Genomic DNA, 20,711 nt, shown 5'->3' on the forward strand with positions numbered 1-20,711 from the left:
TATCGTCTATTTCATCCAAAGATAGGCCCATGAAACATGCTCTTTCGACGGGTTAGGTCCAGAGAGTGGGGTTAAGGGCGCATGTGAAAAGGTTCTTAGTATCGTAATTGCACCAAAATAATGCGGGTCTCACGAGACAGCTGAGGTTCTTCATCTGCGATTGCGATGGTTGGGATCTTAGGAAGGTGGTACGATGTCTGATCCAGTATTGGTAGTTATGTGCGGTTGAACTCGTCGAGGCATCGATTTGATGAAGTTTTTTATAATATTTCGATAAATATTTGACCATTCGACATTAATCGCATTTCTGAAACTTTTAGCGCTACCAAAATGTTTTCCATTTTTGAAAAGCGATTGAGAAAGTATTGCCCTATATTTTCTATTGGGTTAAGGTCTGGGCTGAAGGCAGGCCATTCTAAAATTGGTATTTTCTTCGCTGCCACAAATTTTTTTTCTTGCTTTGGAAGCATGAACGGCGGCGTCAGCGATATTATCATCAAAAGAGATTATAAGTGAGTAGTAGGTATGTAATTCTAGAAGTTCTATATAAGTATACTTGGCACTATTCATTTTTGTGGATATGAAACATAAAGTCGTTTTGCCTTTGACACTAATGACTGCCCAAACCATGACAGAACCCTGTCCGAAATTACGAGATATTCACTACTTTTTTTTATCATGCCAATATATTTGGGAACCATCCAATTCTTCCAGCTTGAATTTTTTTTATCGAAAAAAATATTCTTTCCCATTCATCTTCCCGAAATTGATATTTTTCTGTAAATAAAAAGTTTCCTTTCGAATCGGCTACAACAAGTTAAGTGTGGCAATAACTACTCAAGCCTAAAACCAGTTACATCAGGTGTGTCTATTTTTGGCCCCATTTTATTTTGCATTTTTATTAATAATATTGTTGAGTGTTGCCAAAATTCGTCGATTCATCTCCATGCTGATGATTGACTCAAATCTACCACCAGTCAATAGGTCTTATAGACAATTTGATAGCAAGGCTTAATGAAGACCTCACTCGTATTTCTAACTGGTCCAAATCTAACAACTTGAAATTAAATGACTTAAAAGACTTTGTCTCACCCTGTTTGATTTCCCGATTTTTGATTTTCTACCACTACTCTTGGTACATCCGCCTTATAAACCTAAGTAGGGCATACGAAATAGAAATAATGTAATTGATATAACTAGTAAAAGTGAAGGTTGCGTCAAAAATGACTCCGAAGTCCAATATTTCACTGACAAATCTCAGACAACAATTAGCGATAAAGAAGAATATCTTCTAAGAAGAATAACACTTGCGAAAACAACGTGGTAGCATTTCGAAATATTTAAAAGTAGTTGATTACTAAAGGGTGTTTTTTTTAGAGGTTAGGTTTTCAAGATGAAATAAAACGTATATAATTTAATGTGATGGCCAAGAATTTAGCTTTATTATAAAGATAAGGGTTTGCCATTATGTTTTAAAAATGATTTCGGGCAAGTGGCCGCCGCGGCTGGCTCGAATGAGTTCCAGCCGAGAGGCCCAATCCAAACCACTTTTTGCAGCAATTGGGGCCGTATGTCAGCAATAACGCGCCGAATATTCTCTTCCGAGACGTCAATCGGCTCGGGCTTATCTGCGTAGACAAGCGCCACGCCACAGGTCCACGGCGCGAGATAATGCGCTCACCAAAAGTTTCCTTCAATAAATCGATTGTTGCGTTGGCTGTATGGCATGTAGCGCCGTCTTGTTGGAACCAAAGGTCGTCCACATCAACATCGTCCAATTCAGGCACGAAAAAGTCATTAATCATGGCTCTATAGCGCTCTCCATTGACTGTAACATTATGGCCGGCTTCATTTTTAAAGAAATATGGACCAATGATTCCCTCTGCCCATAGAGCACACCAAACAGTGACTTTTTGAGAATGTAACGGCGCCTCAGCAATGGCTTGTGGATTATGTTCACTCCAAATGCGACAATTTTGCTTATTGACATGCCCATGCAACCAAAAGTGAGCTTCATCGCTGAACAAAATTTTCTTGTCAAAATCGGGATCGGTGGCCATCTCGTTTTGGGCCCATTCACCGAACGTGCGACGCGCTTGATGGTCATTCGGCTTCAATTCTTGCACGAGTTGGATTTTGTAAGCCCGCAAACCAAGATCCTTCCGCAAAATCTTCCATAAAGTAGATGGGCACATCTCCAATTGCTGCGCGCGATGGCGGATGGACTCATTCGGGTCTTCTTCGATACTCTGCTCCACAGCAGCAATAGCGTCTTCGGTGCGCACTGTACGACGTCTCTGAGGATGCGTATTATCCACTAGAGCAAACGTGGTGCGAAACCGATCCATGGTTAATCGAATTAGTGACTCTGATGGACGATTATGTCGATCGAATATTGGACGCAGCGCGCGATGCGTCGCGCGAACCGAACCATTATTTTCGTAATAAATTTGCACGATTTGCAAACGTTGTTCAGGTGTAAGTCTATTCATTATGAAATGGCAAACCAAACTGAGCATAAATCAAGTGACAGCTGTCAAAAAGACCATCTACGAAAAAAGTAGTGCCAACTTGAAAACCTAACCTCTAAAAAAACACGCTGTAGTATAGCAAGAAAGAATTTTATCAAGCTCATTTTCAAGCATTTATGAATCGGATGAGCTTCTTACAATAGAATAGAATATTCTCATTTGTACCATATCCAAGTATTCGAATATAAATAAACCTTACCCTGGATATTTTCTTGTTATTTTTTTCTAAGGTTTGGTAATTTTTCTTTTTCGCATGCTGGCACACAGCTCCTCAAATTCCTTAAAAATACAATAAATAAATAAGTGGCGCTTAAACACCCTTTGTGTGTTTGGCCAAGCTGCTCCTACTATTTGTGGTGTGCGTCTTGATGTTGTTCCACAAATGGAGGCGCCTACAGTTTTAAGCGGACTCCGAACGGCATACATTTTTTGTGAGGAGCTTTTCATGGCAGAAATACACTCGGAGGCTTGCCATCGTCTGCCGAGGGACGACCCCTATTAGCAAAAACGTTTTTTTATCATTTTGGTATTTAATCTACGGAGATTCGAGCCTACGCATTTCCGAATGGTAGACACGCACTAACACATTCGGCTGAGGCGGACGCCTTAAATTCCTTAGATCACACAAATACGGATATGCAAGTAGAAATCAAGGTTGGTAAGCCAACTAATGTAGTAACAACAACAACTGTTGGATGCTAAGAATGTTTTTCAAAGGCATTCAAGTATTTTCCTTACAAATAAAAAAAAATCGAAAAAACAGAAAATTAAAAAAATATGTCATAGGTGCATTCAAGTTAGAAAAAATCTTGCTTACCAAAGTAAAACTTTATCTGCTGGGAAGTGGAAAATTTCTTCTTAACAGATACAACTACTGCGCGGCAAATACTAAAACATAAATGAACAACAAAGTGTTAAGTTGAGAAAGCTCGCTCCTTAATGCTGTAAATTAATTTACGCCTCACAGTTCACTGCAATGTACTCATAAAGCTGGGTGGGCGTTTGGTGTTAATTTCTAACTGGAAAATAATAAGCAATTCCGATGTGTTTTACTTCGCAGAAATATGCGGCACAAATGCGTACATACATACATACAAACAAAGCATCACAATGAAGTTCGAAGAATTTAAGAAAGCGGCGAATAAGCTTTCCACAGATGGGTTGCATGTCTCGCATGCGTTTGTTGTTGCTGCTAATATGTTGCCAACTATTTTGCCCATTTCGTGCGAATAAATATACATACATACACACATACCAGTACAAACATATGTATGCTGTGCTGAGTTGGATGGAGTGCGCAGGGGAGTGTGATAGCTATAAAGTTATGGATTTAATAGTTTTTAATTACGTTCATTAGCAGAAATTGAATGCAACTGCGCAGCGTAATTGGCTTGGCTGAGCCAGTTGCAGAAGCTGAGGGGGCGAAAAGTAGTCGGACATGGGATCATGCGCCTTTCAAATGGCGGCGGTTGGCGGCATAATAGTGTTGTTGGTGAGTGTAATGGCATGAGGACTGATGAATTACTGCCATACTTTTATGCTTATTGCCCCACACCTACCCACATACACACTCACATGCATGCATACTTATGAGAACCTAAGTTATGTTGCGATTGGTGTTGGTTTGTGGCAGCGCACAATTGGCGTTAGCAATTGCAACTGGCGCACAAAATTGCGTTAATTAAAAAATATATGTATGCATATACGTACATATGTATGTGTGCGCTAGAGATTACAAAGTAGTCTCTTTGGAAGCGCGGCTTTGATGTGGCGACAGCTCGTGTGATTGCCCCCATTTTGTGATTATTGCTGCAATCACGCTAATTAGCAACAACTTCATTCACTAGCATGCGCTTAGCTACAACAACAAAGGCAACAAAACAAAGCGCTGCAACCACAATGAGTTTGATTGAGGTGCAAAAAAGACCAGTAGCAACGTTTAGCAGTAAACATATAAAGTTGTACATACATATTTACGTATGGATGTGTGCTTGCTTGTAGTGGTATATGCACATGTGCGTACATATGTGCATCTTTTTATAAACTGCGCTTAATTAAAGTATCTAATGGATGCTGGTGGCGTTGTTTTCTTTTCTTTTCTTTTGCTTTTTTTTGCTTCATGGGAGCCATTAACTACCGGAATGCCATTTTACAATGACCGCTCAGTCATAAAGACATATTCGCACGCACAAAAACATATGTATGAATGTATGTATTGAGTATCCAAATATACACACTATGAAGCAAAAATAAATAAAAAATATGAATGTACCGCAATATAAAGAATATATGCGCACTTTTCGTCGAATACAATAGTTTGCAATAAATGAAGTTTTGTGAAGAAATGAAATAAGAAAAAAAAAAACACACAACAAAAGCCATTTGAATTGTCCAAGCTTCTGCGAAAAATGGAAATGAAATGAATGCCATTTGCGTTAGCTCATCAGTATAGCTCGGATTTCCATGCAAATTGTGGATTGTCGAAGCGTGGATTTCAAACAAGATCCAAAAGGCGCGTGATCTCACACCAAATCAGCAACAAGTCAGACATGAGACAGCGAGTTAGTTGCTTCGCTTGGCCGAAAGCAGTCATTTTCCGAACATTGCGTCTTCTGACGAGAACATTTTTCAAATTGAGCAATTCGTAAACTCACAAAACGATAGGGTAGGGAATTTGAGTCATCGATTGGCCACCAGGAGGCAGCACTCGCCACAGGTAATTGTTTGGGCCGCTGTAACCGCAGAAGGGCAATCGTTTTCATCAAGGTAAAAGCGAAATATTATCGAGAAAGTATTCTAGAGATTGTTTTGAAGTCGTAGCAGACAATTCAATAGAACTCGGCACCTTGCGAGAACCAAGGGTGGCTAAAAAACAACGTTACGAACTTCATAACGTCTACACAATGGCTATAAAATTCACCAGGCGCGAATCCGTTGGATTATTCTCTTTGAGCCATTTTGGAGAGCAAGGTTCGAACTAAAAGATTCACCAATCTCGCGGCGCTGAAAAAAGCCATTGTCCGTGAGTGGGCCAAAATATCTGCAAATCAAATTCGGGCAGCTTGCGATTTGTTTCTGGACCGCCTCAAGGTCATACTCAAGGCAAAAGACGGTTATATCGAGCAAAAGTAAATGGATTCTTCATTTTGTATTATTTTCACACATTTCTTACTTTGAATTGAATAAAAGTAATTTTCCAAGTTAAATGCATGGCCTTTTGAATTGGTTACACTTCGAGTGCCGGCCTCCGTATGCAAGAAATGTACAAAATATATGAAAAATATACATCAAATAGATGAATTATAAAAAATACAAGTGTTTAATATGTTTAACCAAAAAAAATTAAGAATTTAATGCAACATTTCAAATTGCAAAATCAAAGAGTTGTGCGCTTGTCTGCAACAATTACAATTTTTTCCAAGTTTTGAATAGAAAGGCTCAGCCGTTTGTTGTTTAAAACAAGCTTTTAGGCATTGCATGCTAAGGGACCCTCACAGCAGCACTTGTTTGGCATAACTCCAAATTAAAGTTTTCGGTTTTTGCCTCACGATTTTCCTAATTCATGCGCTTATCTTCCTTCTGAAATTTTGTTGCTACAAGGTGGTGCAAAATTAATCACCCTGTCGGAAGATGCATAATTTTTGCACCTGGCGTTGTGCGTCACACATATTTGACACATATTTGGAGCGCTATGGAGTCAAAATAAAGATTTCCAAATATAATATTTTATTTTTATTTTTATTGGATCAATAATTTTGTGCCGCTTTGTATAGTTAATGCAATTTTCTGGAGGATTTCAATCTGCAGATTCTGGAGGATGCAATCTGCTATACAAGGTGTGTTAAACAAATAAGGTGAATTTTAAATTTCACGGACTACGTACATTCGAATTTCGGTTATTTTTATTTTTTTTGTTTTGTCAAAGATATGTTCACGGTTTTAGCAGTGCAACATGTGTAGTTTGTTTGTGAGAGGCATAAATATGACAAGTATTTTGCGTGTTCGGCGATTTTCTGCTAACGAAAAAATGGATCAAATAAGTTGCATCAAATTTTGTGTAAAAAATGGAATTAAGTGCTCAAAAACACTTGAAATGTTGACAATAGCATACGGTGAGAGTACTTTCAGTCAAAAAAATGTTTAAAAGTGGTACAGTCTTTTCACAGAAGGTCGAGAAGATGTGAATGACGACGGTCGCTCTGGACGCCCCACCACATCAATAACCGATAAAAATGTTGAGAAAGTGAATGGTTATGGGATGAACTCAATGTTCCTAAGGATACTTGAATGTCTTTAATTGACGTCAAGCTTGTAGTCTGAGCCTATCAGTCTGATTGCGGCACGTGTAGCCGCAGCTTTACCTGCAATGTCTACTGGTACCACATTTGGCATTGCATTAAGCGATAGAGTAGGAGTTATTCGGAGCGACCCAGTGATTCCAATGAGGGCAGTCCTTTGGATTCTCTCCAGCTTCTTCACCAATGCCATTCTTTCCAGTGAGTTGCATCCGACAATGACTCCTTATGACAGAATAGATGGTATTATGAAGCCAAAATCTAACTTTACGTGAGAGCGCACATCCTTTTCCAATAGCGCCATTGCGTCTATATCTATTGCCCATCCAAGGCTATTGTTGCTTTCCTTATCCTTTCTTTAGTGTTGGGCTTCCACGTTAGCTTACTGTAAAGGATTAGTCCTAGGTACTTCACCTTGTCAGGGTATTTTGTATTTCCTTGTGAATAGGACGAGCTCCATCTTGAGAGGATTTACCGATAGGCCGCAATCCCCTGCCGATCTAACAAATCAAATCGAACAGGATATTTAGGGGTATTGCTTTTAAGAGAGTGATGGAAGGTTTTACGACCCCGTAATAGGGCTTATCGTTACTTGCTCACTTATATTGTCAAGCTATGAGCCCAATCAGAGTGAATAAATATGTATATGTATCTGTCGGGTGTATATATCTGACATCCCAATCAGCGAACTAGTATTGGAGCCTTTAGAGAGCATTCATTTTTACCATATTTATGTATTTTATTACCTTGTTGCCCCATGTGGCTACTTTTGTATGTATATAAGAAACATTTGTCGTTGAATTTGGTGCCGCCGGTCGCAAGCAGTGACATGCATCCACACACGTATGTTGCTAGTTTTCCTTCCACCCAACGCGTGCTGTTGTTATCCATGCATTCATAGAACGCGGTGCGGGTATAATTATTATACATACCTATGTATCTGTTAAGTTGTTTGGTTGGTCAACGAAAATAATTTCATAAACTGTGTAAATTGACTTTTAAAAATGTACTATGCCACCAACAACAAATATTGTTCGTAATTTAATATTTATGAGCAACGGGCAGTCAACCACTAGTCACTGAGACAAGAAAGCAACAAGACACAAGTCACAAGCCATAAGCCTTAAGCGTTGGCATGCTGAGCTTATGTGAGCGGTATGGCGTCGAATTATGTATGTCGCACTGGCGCGCCTGCGCACAAACACACTCATGTTTGAGAATAGCATAGAATTAATTAAATAAAAAAAGAGAAAAATATGAAGGCGAAAAGGCATTTTAAACTGTTATTTTGGTCACCCCTCCACCAATCGCAGTGAGCACGAAATTAATTCCACATAAATTATTTTAAATTGACAGATTATCGGTTTTGTATTAATACGTAAAATATTATTGGCTTTTTAAAGTTTTTTTGTGTCAACTTCCATACATTGGTTAAATTGAATTATGGAGAATTTTTATATGGCGGCCGAAAACCTGAAATATTGTGTTTGTTCACTAAGCGTTTGAAGCTTACGGGAAGTCATATACACCCACATACAGGGAGTGTTATTAAAATTCGTATAGTGACTTGCTGATAATTTTTTTTGTATTTTTCTTTGTTAGTTTATTGTAAAAACACAATTTGTATTTTAAAAAAGATTGACATAGTTTCGAGATTCAGAATTTAAAAAATTAAATTTTAAAAATCCAAAAATTTTGAACACTTTTAAAATGTTTTATTTTGTTGAAAAACTTTTTAAAAAAATTGAAAACGAAAAATTAGAAAACAATATAAATCTGTAAACTGGGCTATCAACATTTTTTCGGGTATGACGGGGAACTTATGCGGTAGAAAACGAAAGGCCCGAATACGAGGACATGAAAAGAATTTAGTTTTCTTTCATTTATTTACAATTCCTAACAACAACAACCAAGCCATACTCATTGCACTGCAAACAACACCAAATTTTAATTTTTTCACTTGAATTAAACTTTCATTTATTTATTACCGCTGTAGTTTTCTTTAACAAATATTGCAACTTTGTACATCCATGGTATGTTGATCTTGTAAAATTATAAGTCAAGTAAATATTTTGAATTCATATCCAAATAAATCAGTTTAAATGTTTAGTTTACGTTTAAATTCTTATAAACGTTTTAGAATTTCACCTTATTTTCCGTCGCCTTATTACAAAAAAACTCTCGGCCGTTAAGGGTGGAGGCGGGTGTTACGAAAAAACCTCAAAGTAATTTTTTTATTCATATTTAAAGTTGGTGATTTTTAACGTACACTGTATACAGAAAAAGTTTAGTAAAACTCGATGAATTAATGTTTTTTTCCTTGAATTTTACCTAGCAAGTTATGGTATCATACTGAAACTTACGCTAGGTGGCGCTGTCATGCATTTTTTTCATATTTTATGATTTTCAATCGAAAAATAAGTCTTTTTTACTGGTTTTAAGGCTGAAAAATCAATTTTTGAAAGCTATTTAATTCTAAAACTTACTGATATTACAAAGATCATTTCGATAATTTTATTCGAAAAAAAGTTTATGTCAAATGCTTTATGTTTTCATAGGGTAAAACCCTTTATAATAAAAAAATTAGTATTGATAATTCAATAGTATGCTTTTAAAGGGTTTTCCAATATGAGGTGTTATTTTGATATTCAAAAAAAAATTATATTTTCTAATATAAATGAGCGGATGATCATTTCATTATAAAGAGGAAGGGTTGCCGTTAATAGTGGAAAATAAAATCAGGCAAACGACCATCATGACCGCGCTTACAAGACAATATCCTTTCCATGAAATTTTCCATAACCGAATTGCAAAGTGACTGCCCTATGTCCTCGATAGCCTCACGAATTCCATCCTTGAGGTCTTGAATCGACCCTGGGCTGCTGGCGTAGACCTTCTCTTCCACGTGGTCCCAAAGAAAAAAGTCATAAGGTGTTAAATCAGAAGATCTCGGTGGCCAATTGTGATTTCCTCTTCGAGAGATAACACGGTCCGGAGACTTTTCCAGTAAAAGATCAAGGGTTTCGTTGCTTGCGTGGCACATAGCGACGTCTGGTTGAAAATAAACGTTGTCTAGATCAATACCATCCAATTCCGGTCATAAAAAATCGATAATCATCTCTCGATAGCGCAATCAATTCACCAATAGGACCTGTTATGGGCAAACCCTTTATATATTAAAAAGAGGGCAAAACTCTAAGCTACACTTTTAATTTAGTAGACTTATAAGCAACGACAAGACTTAATTAAATAAATCAAATTTTTTGTTGTTCGCTTGGGTATTATAAGGTTTCTTCTGAGTCTTACGGATTTTATCCATATATCCCATTTTCGTAAATATGTTTTATGAGAATGTGCAAAGCTGTCGATTAAAAGTCTCATAACTCTGAAACTACCAATAGAAACCCGAAAAGTTCTAAAATATCAATTAAATAAGTTTGAAATTTTTCTGATATTTGTCATTTTTTATACCTTCTGTAAAAAAGAAAATACCGAGAATTGCTACAAAAAAAAAAGAACAAATTGCGAAGGATTAATTAAAATTCATTGTATGACATCAAAGCAGGCCATTCTGATATTCAAAGCATTTTTCAAACGCATTTTCTGGAACCGGCTACTAATTAGCTGCCTATCTTCTATCATTCGTGATAGACATTTCTCAAAGTGGTAATTTAAGTTTTAGAAAGAGTGGAAAGTCAGTTATTAAATAATTTAAATAAAAATAAAAATAATTAAATTACTTAGTGGTTAAATAATTTAAATGTTAGTTAAGTTCGTAGCCAGAAATTTGTCCGCAAATCTGACCTTTTTGGATGAACTCGGTATCTCGCAATTATCTGACTATTCGACTATAAAACAGAGAAGAAAGCTCTTCCGAAACCTCTCGACGGCTTCTTTATGGTCGTTCCTGTTGCCAGGTGGCTGGCAAATTATCAATTTCCGGAACGTTTTTATTTTGACAGAATATATGTTCTCTAAACCTTTCCGATTTATACTATTTCTACTAAGTGAAACAAAATATATTTTTATAATAAATTCATTTAAAAATGCAGTAATTAAAAACACAGCAACACTCGCCATACGATTTTTAATGACACTCACTGTACATGCAGACAAACTGAATTTTGTGCCCAAGAAATTCTAAGCGAAATCAAAAATAAATTAAATGAAGAGTGAACTTAATTAAAGCTAATTTATAAAAATGTATATAAATGTAAGCTAAGGTTTAAATTGCATATAAATGTGCGCCTATGGATTTGGGCAAGTATTATTTTCAAAATGAAAACTTGATTTTGCGCCCAATAAACTTAAAGCGCCTTGATTGACTAGAATTTAAATTGAATTTTTTAACTATTGCATTAACGGGGTTAAGTGTAAATTTATGGGATCAGATACCGACATTATACTAATTTCCTCACACATGCACACACACATACCCATAAAATAATTTACTTTATGAGCATAAAAACAGATTTAATTTGAGCTGAAAAATGTGAAGTTAAAGTAAAGAATGAAGAATTTTCTGATTGTTTTAGTTGTTGTCGCATTATTTCCCAAATATTTACGAGTCGTTAAAACTGTTTAGCATCGTCATCGAAGTTAACTAACGAACTGTATTCAGCCAAGTGATAATTGGTGTAAAACGATTTTCCTAAAGAAAACATCTAAGCAGGTGTGAGTTCGTCATGTCAGCATTTTTTATGGATAAGGAGACATTTAATATGCAGCTCTATTCAGAAAGTACTTTTGTCAATGTCTCGCAGGTCTTTGAAAGCTTGCAATAGATGGGACTATGGAGAATTAGATCGGGTTATATTAGACGTGGACCAAGTGACGCCTTCTCTTTCAAATACAGCAACTTGCACTTGCTTTTCTTAAATTTTAAGGCTTCGTATTTTCACTTAGTCTAGCCTCTTAGTCAGGTTAAATCCACTGCAACATAGCTCCTTAGGGAACTACTGGTTCTCGCTTAATCCTAACGCAATGCTCTTCACTGTCCATTTGCAAAAATAGCAGCTTTACAAAGCCAAAATGTCAATCTTTGCAGGGCTTTCAACTGATTTCGCTTTGAATTTTTTTAAACTAAATTCTATAGCTAAAAGAAAACGCTGCTGCGGAAACAGATACGAAAAAATGTTGGCGAAGCACTTATAAGGTTTTAAGTTTGGCTCTTTGACAAAGCAGACAACTCTCAACACGATTCCTGTAAGGATTTTAATGCTTCATTATAGTTGTGTCTTTATGTTGTTATAGGTAGTTCTGTGAAGATTGCTTTGTGTCTCTTCAGGATGGCAATCAAATTGCCATAATATATACAGATTTTTTTTCAGAGTCCTACATAAAATGCCATTATATAAATTATGCCACTAAGGCTTTTATTCCTATTTTCTTTAGTGGGACAAGTCGTATCTTTGCAACAGACGTTCTCTGTTCAACCTTTTGTGGTGACATCTGGGGTGCCGCAAGGTAGCATTCTAGGACCTTTTGAATTTTTGTTATTTACTAATGATATTTTGTCCGGCTCTGCCTCTTGTGAATTTCCTTTATATACAGACAATCATAAGATATACTCACTCGGAAGGAATTTAGGACTCTCGAGCGCTTCAGTCTGAGCTTTTAACTCCTAGTGTACTCGGAATCGTCTGTTCTTGAAAAATGAAAAGTGTTCTCATTGTACCTTCACTAGAAGGCTCAGTACAATACTTACCAGTTATTTGATTTCAGCTTCCAGGCTCAAACGAGTTACTATAAGGCAAATCCTTAGATATTTATTTTGACGCAAAATTTAATTTAATTTTAATTAATCGTTACATGTATGGTAAGTTACATCGTCTCTAAAGCGTAACAATTTATCATTTTCCGGCCTATATAAGTTAAAAATGATTTACACGCCCTTTGTGAGATGAAAGTTAGATTATGTTTCCTTCATCTGCACAAGTCGATTTTCATTAAATTTGCTTCTCGTTTATTGAATATTATTGCACCCTTACCCTCTTGTGAACCACGTTGCCAACTTTTTAACCTCGAAATCTTGAAAAGCGAAACTACCTTTCTCATATTTTCTTTTCTAATTAATATCGTAATTGACTGCCTATTTCTTTAGAAAGATTAAATTTGAATATTTATACACTTTTAAATGTTTTATGTTGGTGAAATTACTCTAAAAATGCTCCTTTAATGACAACTCTAACTGAATTAAATATTATTATATTTCGAATTTAGGCGCGCTTCTTCCAAAAGGAAGAGTTCGTAGTTTAATACGCAATTTTTTACGTAGCTAATTTTGTTAGTAAGAAACCAGGTGTAGTTTTCTTGGGCCGTTGCGCACTGTGACCTCTGAAGTAGTACCTGTATATTGGGCTTGGACGTGAGTCTATAATGGAGAGCTTTTAACGATGCCCAGCTCGAATGCTTGATTCTACGAATAATATTTCACTAAAAACAGGACAGTTTTCTGCCTCCTCCGAACAGCAGATAGTGTGAACACTTATTGTATACTGATGGCCTTAAAATATTGGCGGTCCTGAAGGGGCCCCGGTGGTCTAGAGCTCGAAAATTTAATTAATTTAATTAATTTTACAATAAAAAATTAAAATAAATAACATTACATACAAAAAAGAAAAAAAAATTTATTTTAATAATTTTAAAAATGGCGCTGAAGTAGACTCTCCCGAAAAATTGGACCTATACGGTATTGCACATTTTGGCTCTTCTATTCATCTGAAACGTAAAAAAAAAGTATTAATCAGTATGGCTGTAGCTATGTTGCGTACTAGAATAAAAAAAATTTGACAAAATGGCGTGGTTTTGAATTTGACACTCTAAAAATCGGCCTTTTCAGTTTAATAAAAAAAAAAACGAAATATTTTAAATAATATGTTTCTAGTATGGGCGACAGCCATTGATGTTGTGAACAACATATAGGGTGGGCCATATAGCGTTTGCTTTTTGAACCCCCTATTTTTTTGAGAATGGTAACACAAATTACATGTCAAATGTGTTCATAATTTACTTAAAGGTTTGACACTTACGAAATGGGACGCTATACGCTAGAACAATGGGCAGAAAATCGTTTGACCGATGATGAGCATTTTTACCGAAAAATCATCTTTTCTGATGAAACTCATTTTCACATCGGTGGCTACGTCAATAAGCGAAATTGTCGGATTTGGGGCTCAGAAAATCCGCGAGTTACAGTTTGGTGCGGTTTTTGGTCTGGCGGCATCATCGGGCCATTTTTTTTCGAAAATGACCGAGGAGCTGCGGTTACAGTAAATGGCGAGCGTTACCGTGACATGCTCAACGAGTTGTTTCCAAAAATTGAAGAGAATGACATGGACGACATTTGGTTTCAACAGGATGGTGCAACTTGTCACACTGCCAAAGTTACACTCGAACTTTTGGCTACCGTTTTTGAATTCCGATATCAATTGGCCGGTGTGATTTAAGCCCGTTGGACTATTTTTTGTGGAGAGCCGTTAAGGACAAATGCTATGCGAACCATCCAGAGACGATTGATGCTTTAAAACACGAAATCGAAGTTGCCATTCATAAAATTGGAGCCCAAACAATCGAAAATGTGCTTAAAAATTGGATTGATCGAATGGCCTACTGTAAAGCCAGTCGTGGCAGTCATTTGAACGATATTATTTTTCATTCATAAATGACAATGTTTAATCTTGCAAATAAAAAGAAAAGATTGAAAAAATATTTATTAGTTTTTATTTTATAGCCGATTCAAAAAGCAAATTTTACATGGCCCACCCTGTATTAAAATTTCAGACGATTCGGTTCAATAGTTTTTTTTTTTGACAACACCAGGCCGAAAAAAGTCGTTTCGAGATAAATTAATATAGTTTAAAGTTTGAGGTACAGGAGCGCACGGACCGCTCTCTACCTAGTTAATAGGCTATATAGGCTATAATATTGGCACTTTCGCATCATAATTTCACAGTATATTCTTAAGATACTAAACTTTCGAAATATCGAAAAAACTGAAAACCGATTTTTTTAAATTTATAGACCACCGGGCCAGTGCTCATGACTCTGAAAAGTTCAATCCGAGCTAACTAATCGACCAATACTTTGCATACCTCGTATACTCTAGTATTGCTTGGTCACCATTGCAGTCCGATATTAAAGACTTGGGCGTTATTTTTGATTCTAAGTTGAATTTCAGTAGCCGCGTTACCTATGTTATAAGGCCGACATATTCGATGCTGGTATTTTTATCCCGAAATTGTTGTGCGTTTACTGAATCACACACTCTCAAATCATTGTATTGTGCTTTTGTTAGATCGAGATTTGAGAATGCGGCTGTTATTTGGGGATCGTACCAAATAGGCTTCTTAAATTCCGAAAGTTTTTCTACGTTTTGCGCTCCGATCTTTAAACTTTTCTAAACCTTTACCATTGTGCGGCTCTCGATACTTACTGATTAAAAACACTTCATAACAGATGATCTATTCTATCGTGTTCATTTATTATTAGTATCATTACAAGAACTATTGACTGTCCTTCACTTTTCAGTAAAATTCAATTTGATGTTCCTAATAAGAATATTCGACACTAGGAAAACTTGAAAATTGGCATCTTCGGAACCAATTACCAGTTCTTCTGGTGCTGATTTTACATGACCGTACGGCGTCTTAGTCAACCATTTTAAAACGTTTTGTTCGTAAAAATGATAAACTTTGGTACATTAGCCTAACCTGGTTTGTAAGAATGTATGCATTCAAAGAAAACTAAACAAAAAAATCCAGTGAGATGTCATACGACCCTCTACTCAGATTTAATAGCCTACTTGAAGGAGCGCCAATGGCATTAAATGATTGGTATAGTTTTTTACTAAAGGGCATTTACATTTGTGTGCCTATTTCTAAATGTAGATATGGAAAACGTTTTACAAAAAAAAAAAAGTACCTGTACATTATTTATTCACAAAGATATTTAATTATATGTCCACGTTTTTCATATTAAGAGAAAGGACGTTTAAAATAATGAAGCATTTAAAAAAATGCATGTAATTTATTTTAATGGGCATTCTCACGTTGAGCGCTTATTTTATTACCACCAACAATACAATGCAAACGCGATAGCCGCCATTAACCTCTTCACACTACCTGAATAGTTCTATTGTTATACATACATACATAAAGACAAATATGCCCGTATATGTGTATGTAGTCCGTAGTCCACCCTCTCCCATAGCACATAACAGCTAAACAAATGTGTTCGTCATGGATGGTCATTTAAAATTTGCTGCGTAATATGAAAATTAATATGCCCGCCAACTAATTACACGCCCGAAAATATTTTCAAATGCCAAATTACAAATTAATTACATAGCACTAACAACGCCATCAAGCAAAGGAAGGTCGAAATGGGCAAATGACCAACCCACCAGCAAGTAGCCAAGCCAGTAGCCGGCCCAATGGCTAAAGGGCCAACAAACGCAACAACAGCACCCAGCAATGCTTGATTTATCTAATTAACCAAAATTACCATAAAACTGGTCTAATAAATTCATAAATTTGGGGTGGCCAAATTGCAGGTACAATGCCAACCGCCATGTCCACCTACACTCAACCCACACAAAACAGTTTCACCACCTTTGACGACAACAACATCAAACAAAGGCTGCGCTGACTTTACTGCAACATGGCGCTGAAACACGCAAGGCAACGAGCCACCCACAGGCGGACGTACACACCCTGTAGTTAGTCTATAGCATTTATTTACTCTGCAATGCTTTAAAGTTGGGGAAGTATAATGAGACAATGCTTGTTGGGGCCGAGAGGGTGGTGCCATGGGTTGGTTAGCCCTCAAAATGTATGTGCCATAGGCGCATGCTACATAATTATCGAATTCATTAGAATTAATTAAGAAAACACTCAAAAGCAAAGTGAGGATTGAGTAGATTGGGTTTTATGTATAGAGGACAGTTTTGAAAAATGCCATGAGGTGCAGACTAGTTTTCAATGGAGTGAACCTCTGTAACTCGGATCTTGCGTTACTGGACTTATATTTTGATTACAACAGTGAGAGTTCTGGAAAATGTTTTCAAATACATGCACTGGATAACGAAATTTTTCGGATTTTCTTATTTATCTCACTCATTCTTCTCATTCTTAATTGGCTCGATAGCCGCTTATGCGATTTTGGCCGAGTTTAACAAAGCGCGAGTATTTTCTTTCTCGTGCTAATCAGCGCCAGTTGGACACACCAAGTGAAGTCAAGTCCTTCTGCACCTGATCTTTCCAACGCAGAGAAGGTCTTCCTCTTCCTCTACTACCACCAGCTGGTACCGCACTAAATACTTTCAAAGCCTGAGCTGGATCGTTATTCGCTGCGCTATGTCTATGTCGTCGTAAAGCTCATAGAGCTCATCGTTCCATCGCCTGCGATATTCGCCGTTGATAATACAATCCAAACTGATTACAAAAAAGTAAAAATTCTTAGAGATCCTTTTTATCAGTATTTGCATTAGATGGGCCGAATTTGTTTTCTACTTTGTTGAGGCGACTGAAGAATTCTACTGGTGATTTTGAAAAAAAGGAAAGAATAGCTTTAAAATGGATTTCAGTTAGTAATGCCCAATATTTTGTTTTATGACACTCTTTGGAAGAAGTAATGTAGTTTTGTATACGAGAGACTCATTTTTGATATCTATTGTACTCAAAATGACCCGTTAGAAAGCGTAACATTGCAAAGTTGACTCAATTTTGACTTTTTCTAAAGGAAACACATCGATTTTACCTACCTTTAAATAAACAAAGAAACGATTCATTGCAACTCTTTTATTTCAAATTGTTAGAGAGATATATAAAAAAATATAGCAGTATTTGATAATAAAAAAACTCTTGAAGTAGGTAGGTAGGTAGGTGAAATGGTTGAAGTGCACCTGGCACTCCTGAAGTGGGACTAAAGCGCCGTTTTGATACCATTATGAGACCTCCAACAGGTGGATATCTTCAGCCAGCCAGAGCTGTTGATATAATGGAGGAGATTGATGGGAGTTTGGTTGGCTATGTTGACTGGCTTGGTTGACTGATATTAGGACAGTCACGGGATACCTCCTGATGTCCGCCCTACAACACCTACATAATGAGGCACAGATGCTACCGGTCAAGGAACACAACAAACTGCTCAGCAAACAGTTTCTACTCTGGTGCTACCGTAGATTTCACTTTTCAACTACTTCGACGAGATCCAGGTCAAAACTAACCGTCAACTACTGGACCGGCAGTGTTTCGACATACACTTAACGATATTCATCGGCAGACACCTACCACCTTCTTAAGCTCCCGACCTCCGAATTCCGTAATCAGATTCCAACCACCACCCACAGCAGATGAAAAGCTCAAGCTACCCGGAGAGACCCGTGTAATCTTGGCACAATTACGTTCAGGACACCGTAGCAGCCTAAACTCCTACTTATCCAGAATTCAACCCGACATACAAAACATATGTCCGGCATGTGAAGGTACCGCGCACGATACTAACCACCTTTTCAAATGCCCCATCAAACCCACTCATCTAACACCCGTCTCCCTCTGGACCCAACCGGTCGAAACAGCAAGTTTCCTGGGTCTACCGTTAGATGAGCTAGACGACGTCGAGCGGTAATCTACATTGCACTGACGGGGTTTAGTAAACTGGTACAACAACAACAACCAGAATACTTCAGTCGCCGAAACAAAGAAGAGACACAATTTTATCCGCCCTAATCTGCACACATACATACGGGCATACGTGTCAGCGGTGTGTGTTTGCGCTGAATTAGAGTTTAGCCGTTAAACGTTTCCATGCGTTTCCGGTTAGTGTAAGGCTCTAACTAAACGTCACCACCACCATCAGCATTTGACCATTCCTTTGATTAAACATAGCTTCTTGCCATTTACGTCGGCCATATTGCCGACGCGCTCGCACAAATTTAATTATTCATAACTACGAGTATGAGTATGTAGAGAGTTGTTTGTGTGTGTGAATACGTGAATGCATTTGCACTGGTCACACGGGGTAACAGAATGTTGTAAACCTCAACTTGTGTCGACATTGCCAATAAAATTACTAATTATACACTAGCCAAGTGAATGACCGAACAACCAACCAACAAACGAACGAAGCCGTCGACCAACCAACAGCCTATTTCAGCGTTGAAATGGCGAACGGCTTTACAACCCCTCAGCACCATTAATGTTCCGGGCGCTGGTGTCAAGTTGTTGAATTCAGGCAATGCGTTAAAGTCTTAAAAGCAGTGCTTCGTTTCTATTTTAGTTTTTGTTGCATTGTTGTTGTTCATCATCTAGCTTCTTTTCATTGCCAGTTGTTGGCCCTACTTAAATATCGTTTTTGCCAGAGTTTTTACTACTTTGTGCTATTATTAAGTAGTGTTACACATATACACACATACATATGTACATACATATTCCACACACATACAAGCACAAATTCACATACTTGTGTATGCACTCAGGGAGTATTACATTTAGAACCCAAAAAGGTGTACAAATTCTCCCTTCCACTTGACCGGCGGGTGTACGAGTATATGTCTGGCCTGCTTGTTTGTTCTATGGCTGCGTACCCGCTCCGCTAGCTACGTTGGCCGTTTGCCTGTGTCCGGCGGGTTGCTTGTTACGCACTTTTAACTTTGAAGACCATAAAATGTCGCTAATAAAATTATAAATAAACGTTGCCTAATGAATTATTCACTCACACAACTGCCAATTAATTCTCACTGTGACTGTCTGTCTTCCACCATTTCCCCGTACCCCACTCGTTTGCCCCTTTTACACTTTTAATGCGCTACATACAATTTTAATGCGCTTTCCAAGCCGTTACATTTGCTATGTCATTCACTAGGCGAAATTAGTATCTATGTAAATATATATGTACATATATACGCCTACATATGTATGCGCATGTGTATGTGTGTGTAAAAGCAATTCATTTGCCCTTTTAATAGCTCACCAACTGCTACCCAATACTCGCACTAATGTGCCTACCGAGTTTCTCTTCATGTATGCCAGTTTTTGTTTGTGTTTTTACATTTGCTGCGGATGGCCAGTAGTGCCAATAGTTGCCCTGTAGTTAGCCTTAATGACTATTTGTTTATGCCATTTAATTTCCTGTTCAATGCACATAACTACATATTACATGAGGTAGGTTTGTGTGTAGCTATGCATTTACACCCTTTCTTATAAATTTCCTGCTGCTGAATCGTTCAATTCTCAAAATACTATAATTAAACGATTTTCTTCGATGGAAATTCATTGCATTGGCATAAGAAGTACATCCACTACTATATATTTACATATGTACGGGTGTATGTGTGCATGATTAGTTGTTTGTTTGTGTTTGCTATTTCACTAAAAGCTCAACTATAAAATGGAAATTATTGCCAGTTTGCTTGCAAAATTTATTGTGTTGATTTTTCCAGGGGTTAAATGAATAAATTATTAAATGATTATATCGCGGTATGTATATATGAACATCTGTGTTCACAATAATAGCAGCGAGACGTATTGCAAAGTTTCAACTATTTATATATTCTTAATTTCGTTTCTTTTATTTTTTTTAGAATATAGTTTAAACTTCACCACATTTTTTGTACAAAAATTCAAAATTCGAAAAATGTTCATCAAAATAGTTAGAATAAAAAAAAATTCTGGTTATACGGTCTTATGCCTGATGCAAGTGCACATGTTTGGTCATTTTTTTTGGTGATTTTCAGTTGGAATAAATAAATAGACAATACTTTGTACTTTGTTGCGTTGCTATTGTTGTGAACACAGGTTACGTCGATGAGAGGAGTTTGAATGGCATGAAAAAGGACGGTTCCATGTGTTGAAAGAGTTCCAGAAAAAGGTAAAGTCCTTGACTG

This window comes from Anastrepha ludens, chromosome 6 (genome assembly GCF_028408465.1).
Source record: "Anastrepha ludens isolate Willacy chromosome 6, idAnaLude1.1, whole genome shotgun sequence".
Taxonomy (NCBI): Eukaryota; Metazoa; Arthropoda; class Insecta; order Diptera; family Tephritidae; genus Anastrepha; species Anastrepha ludens.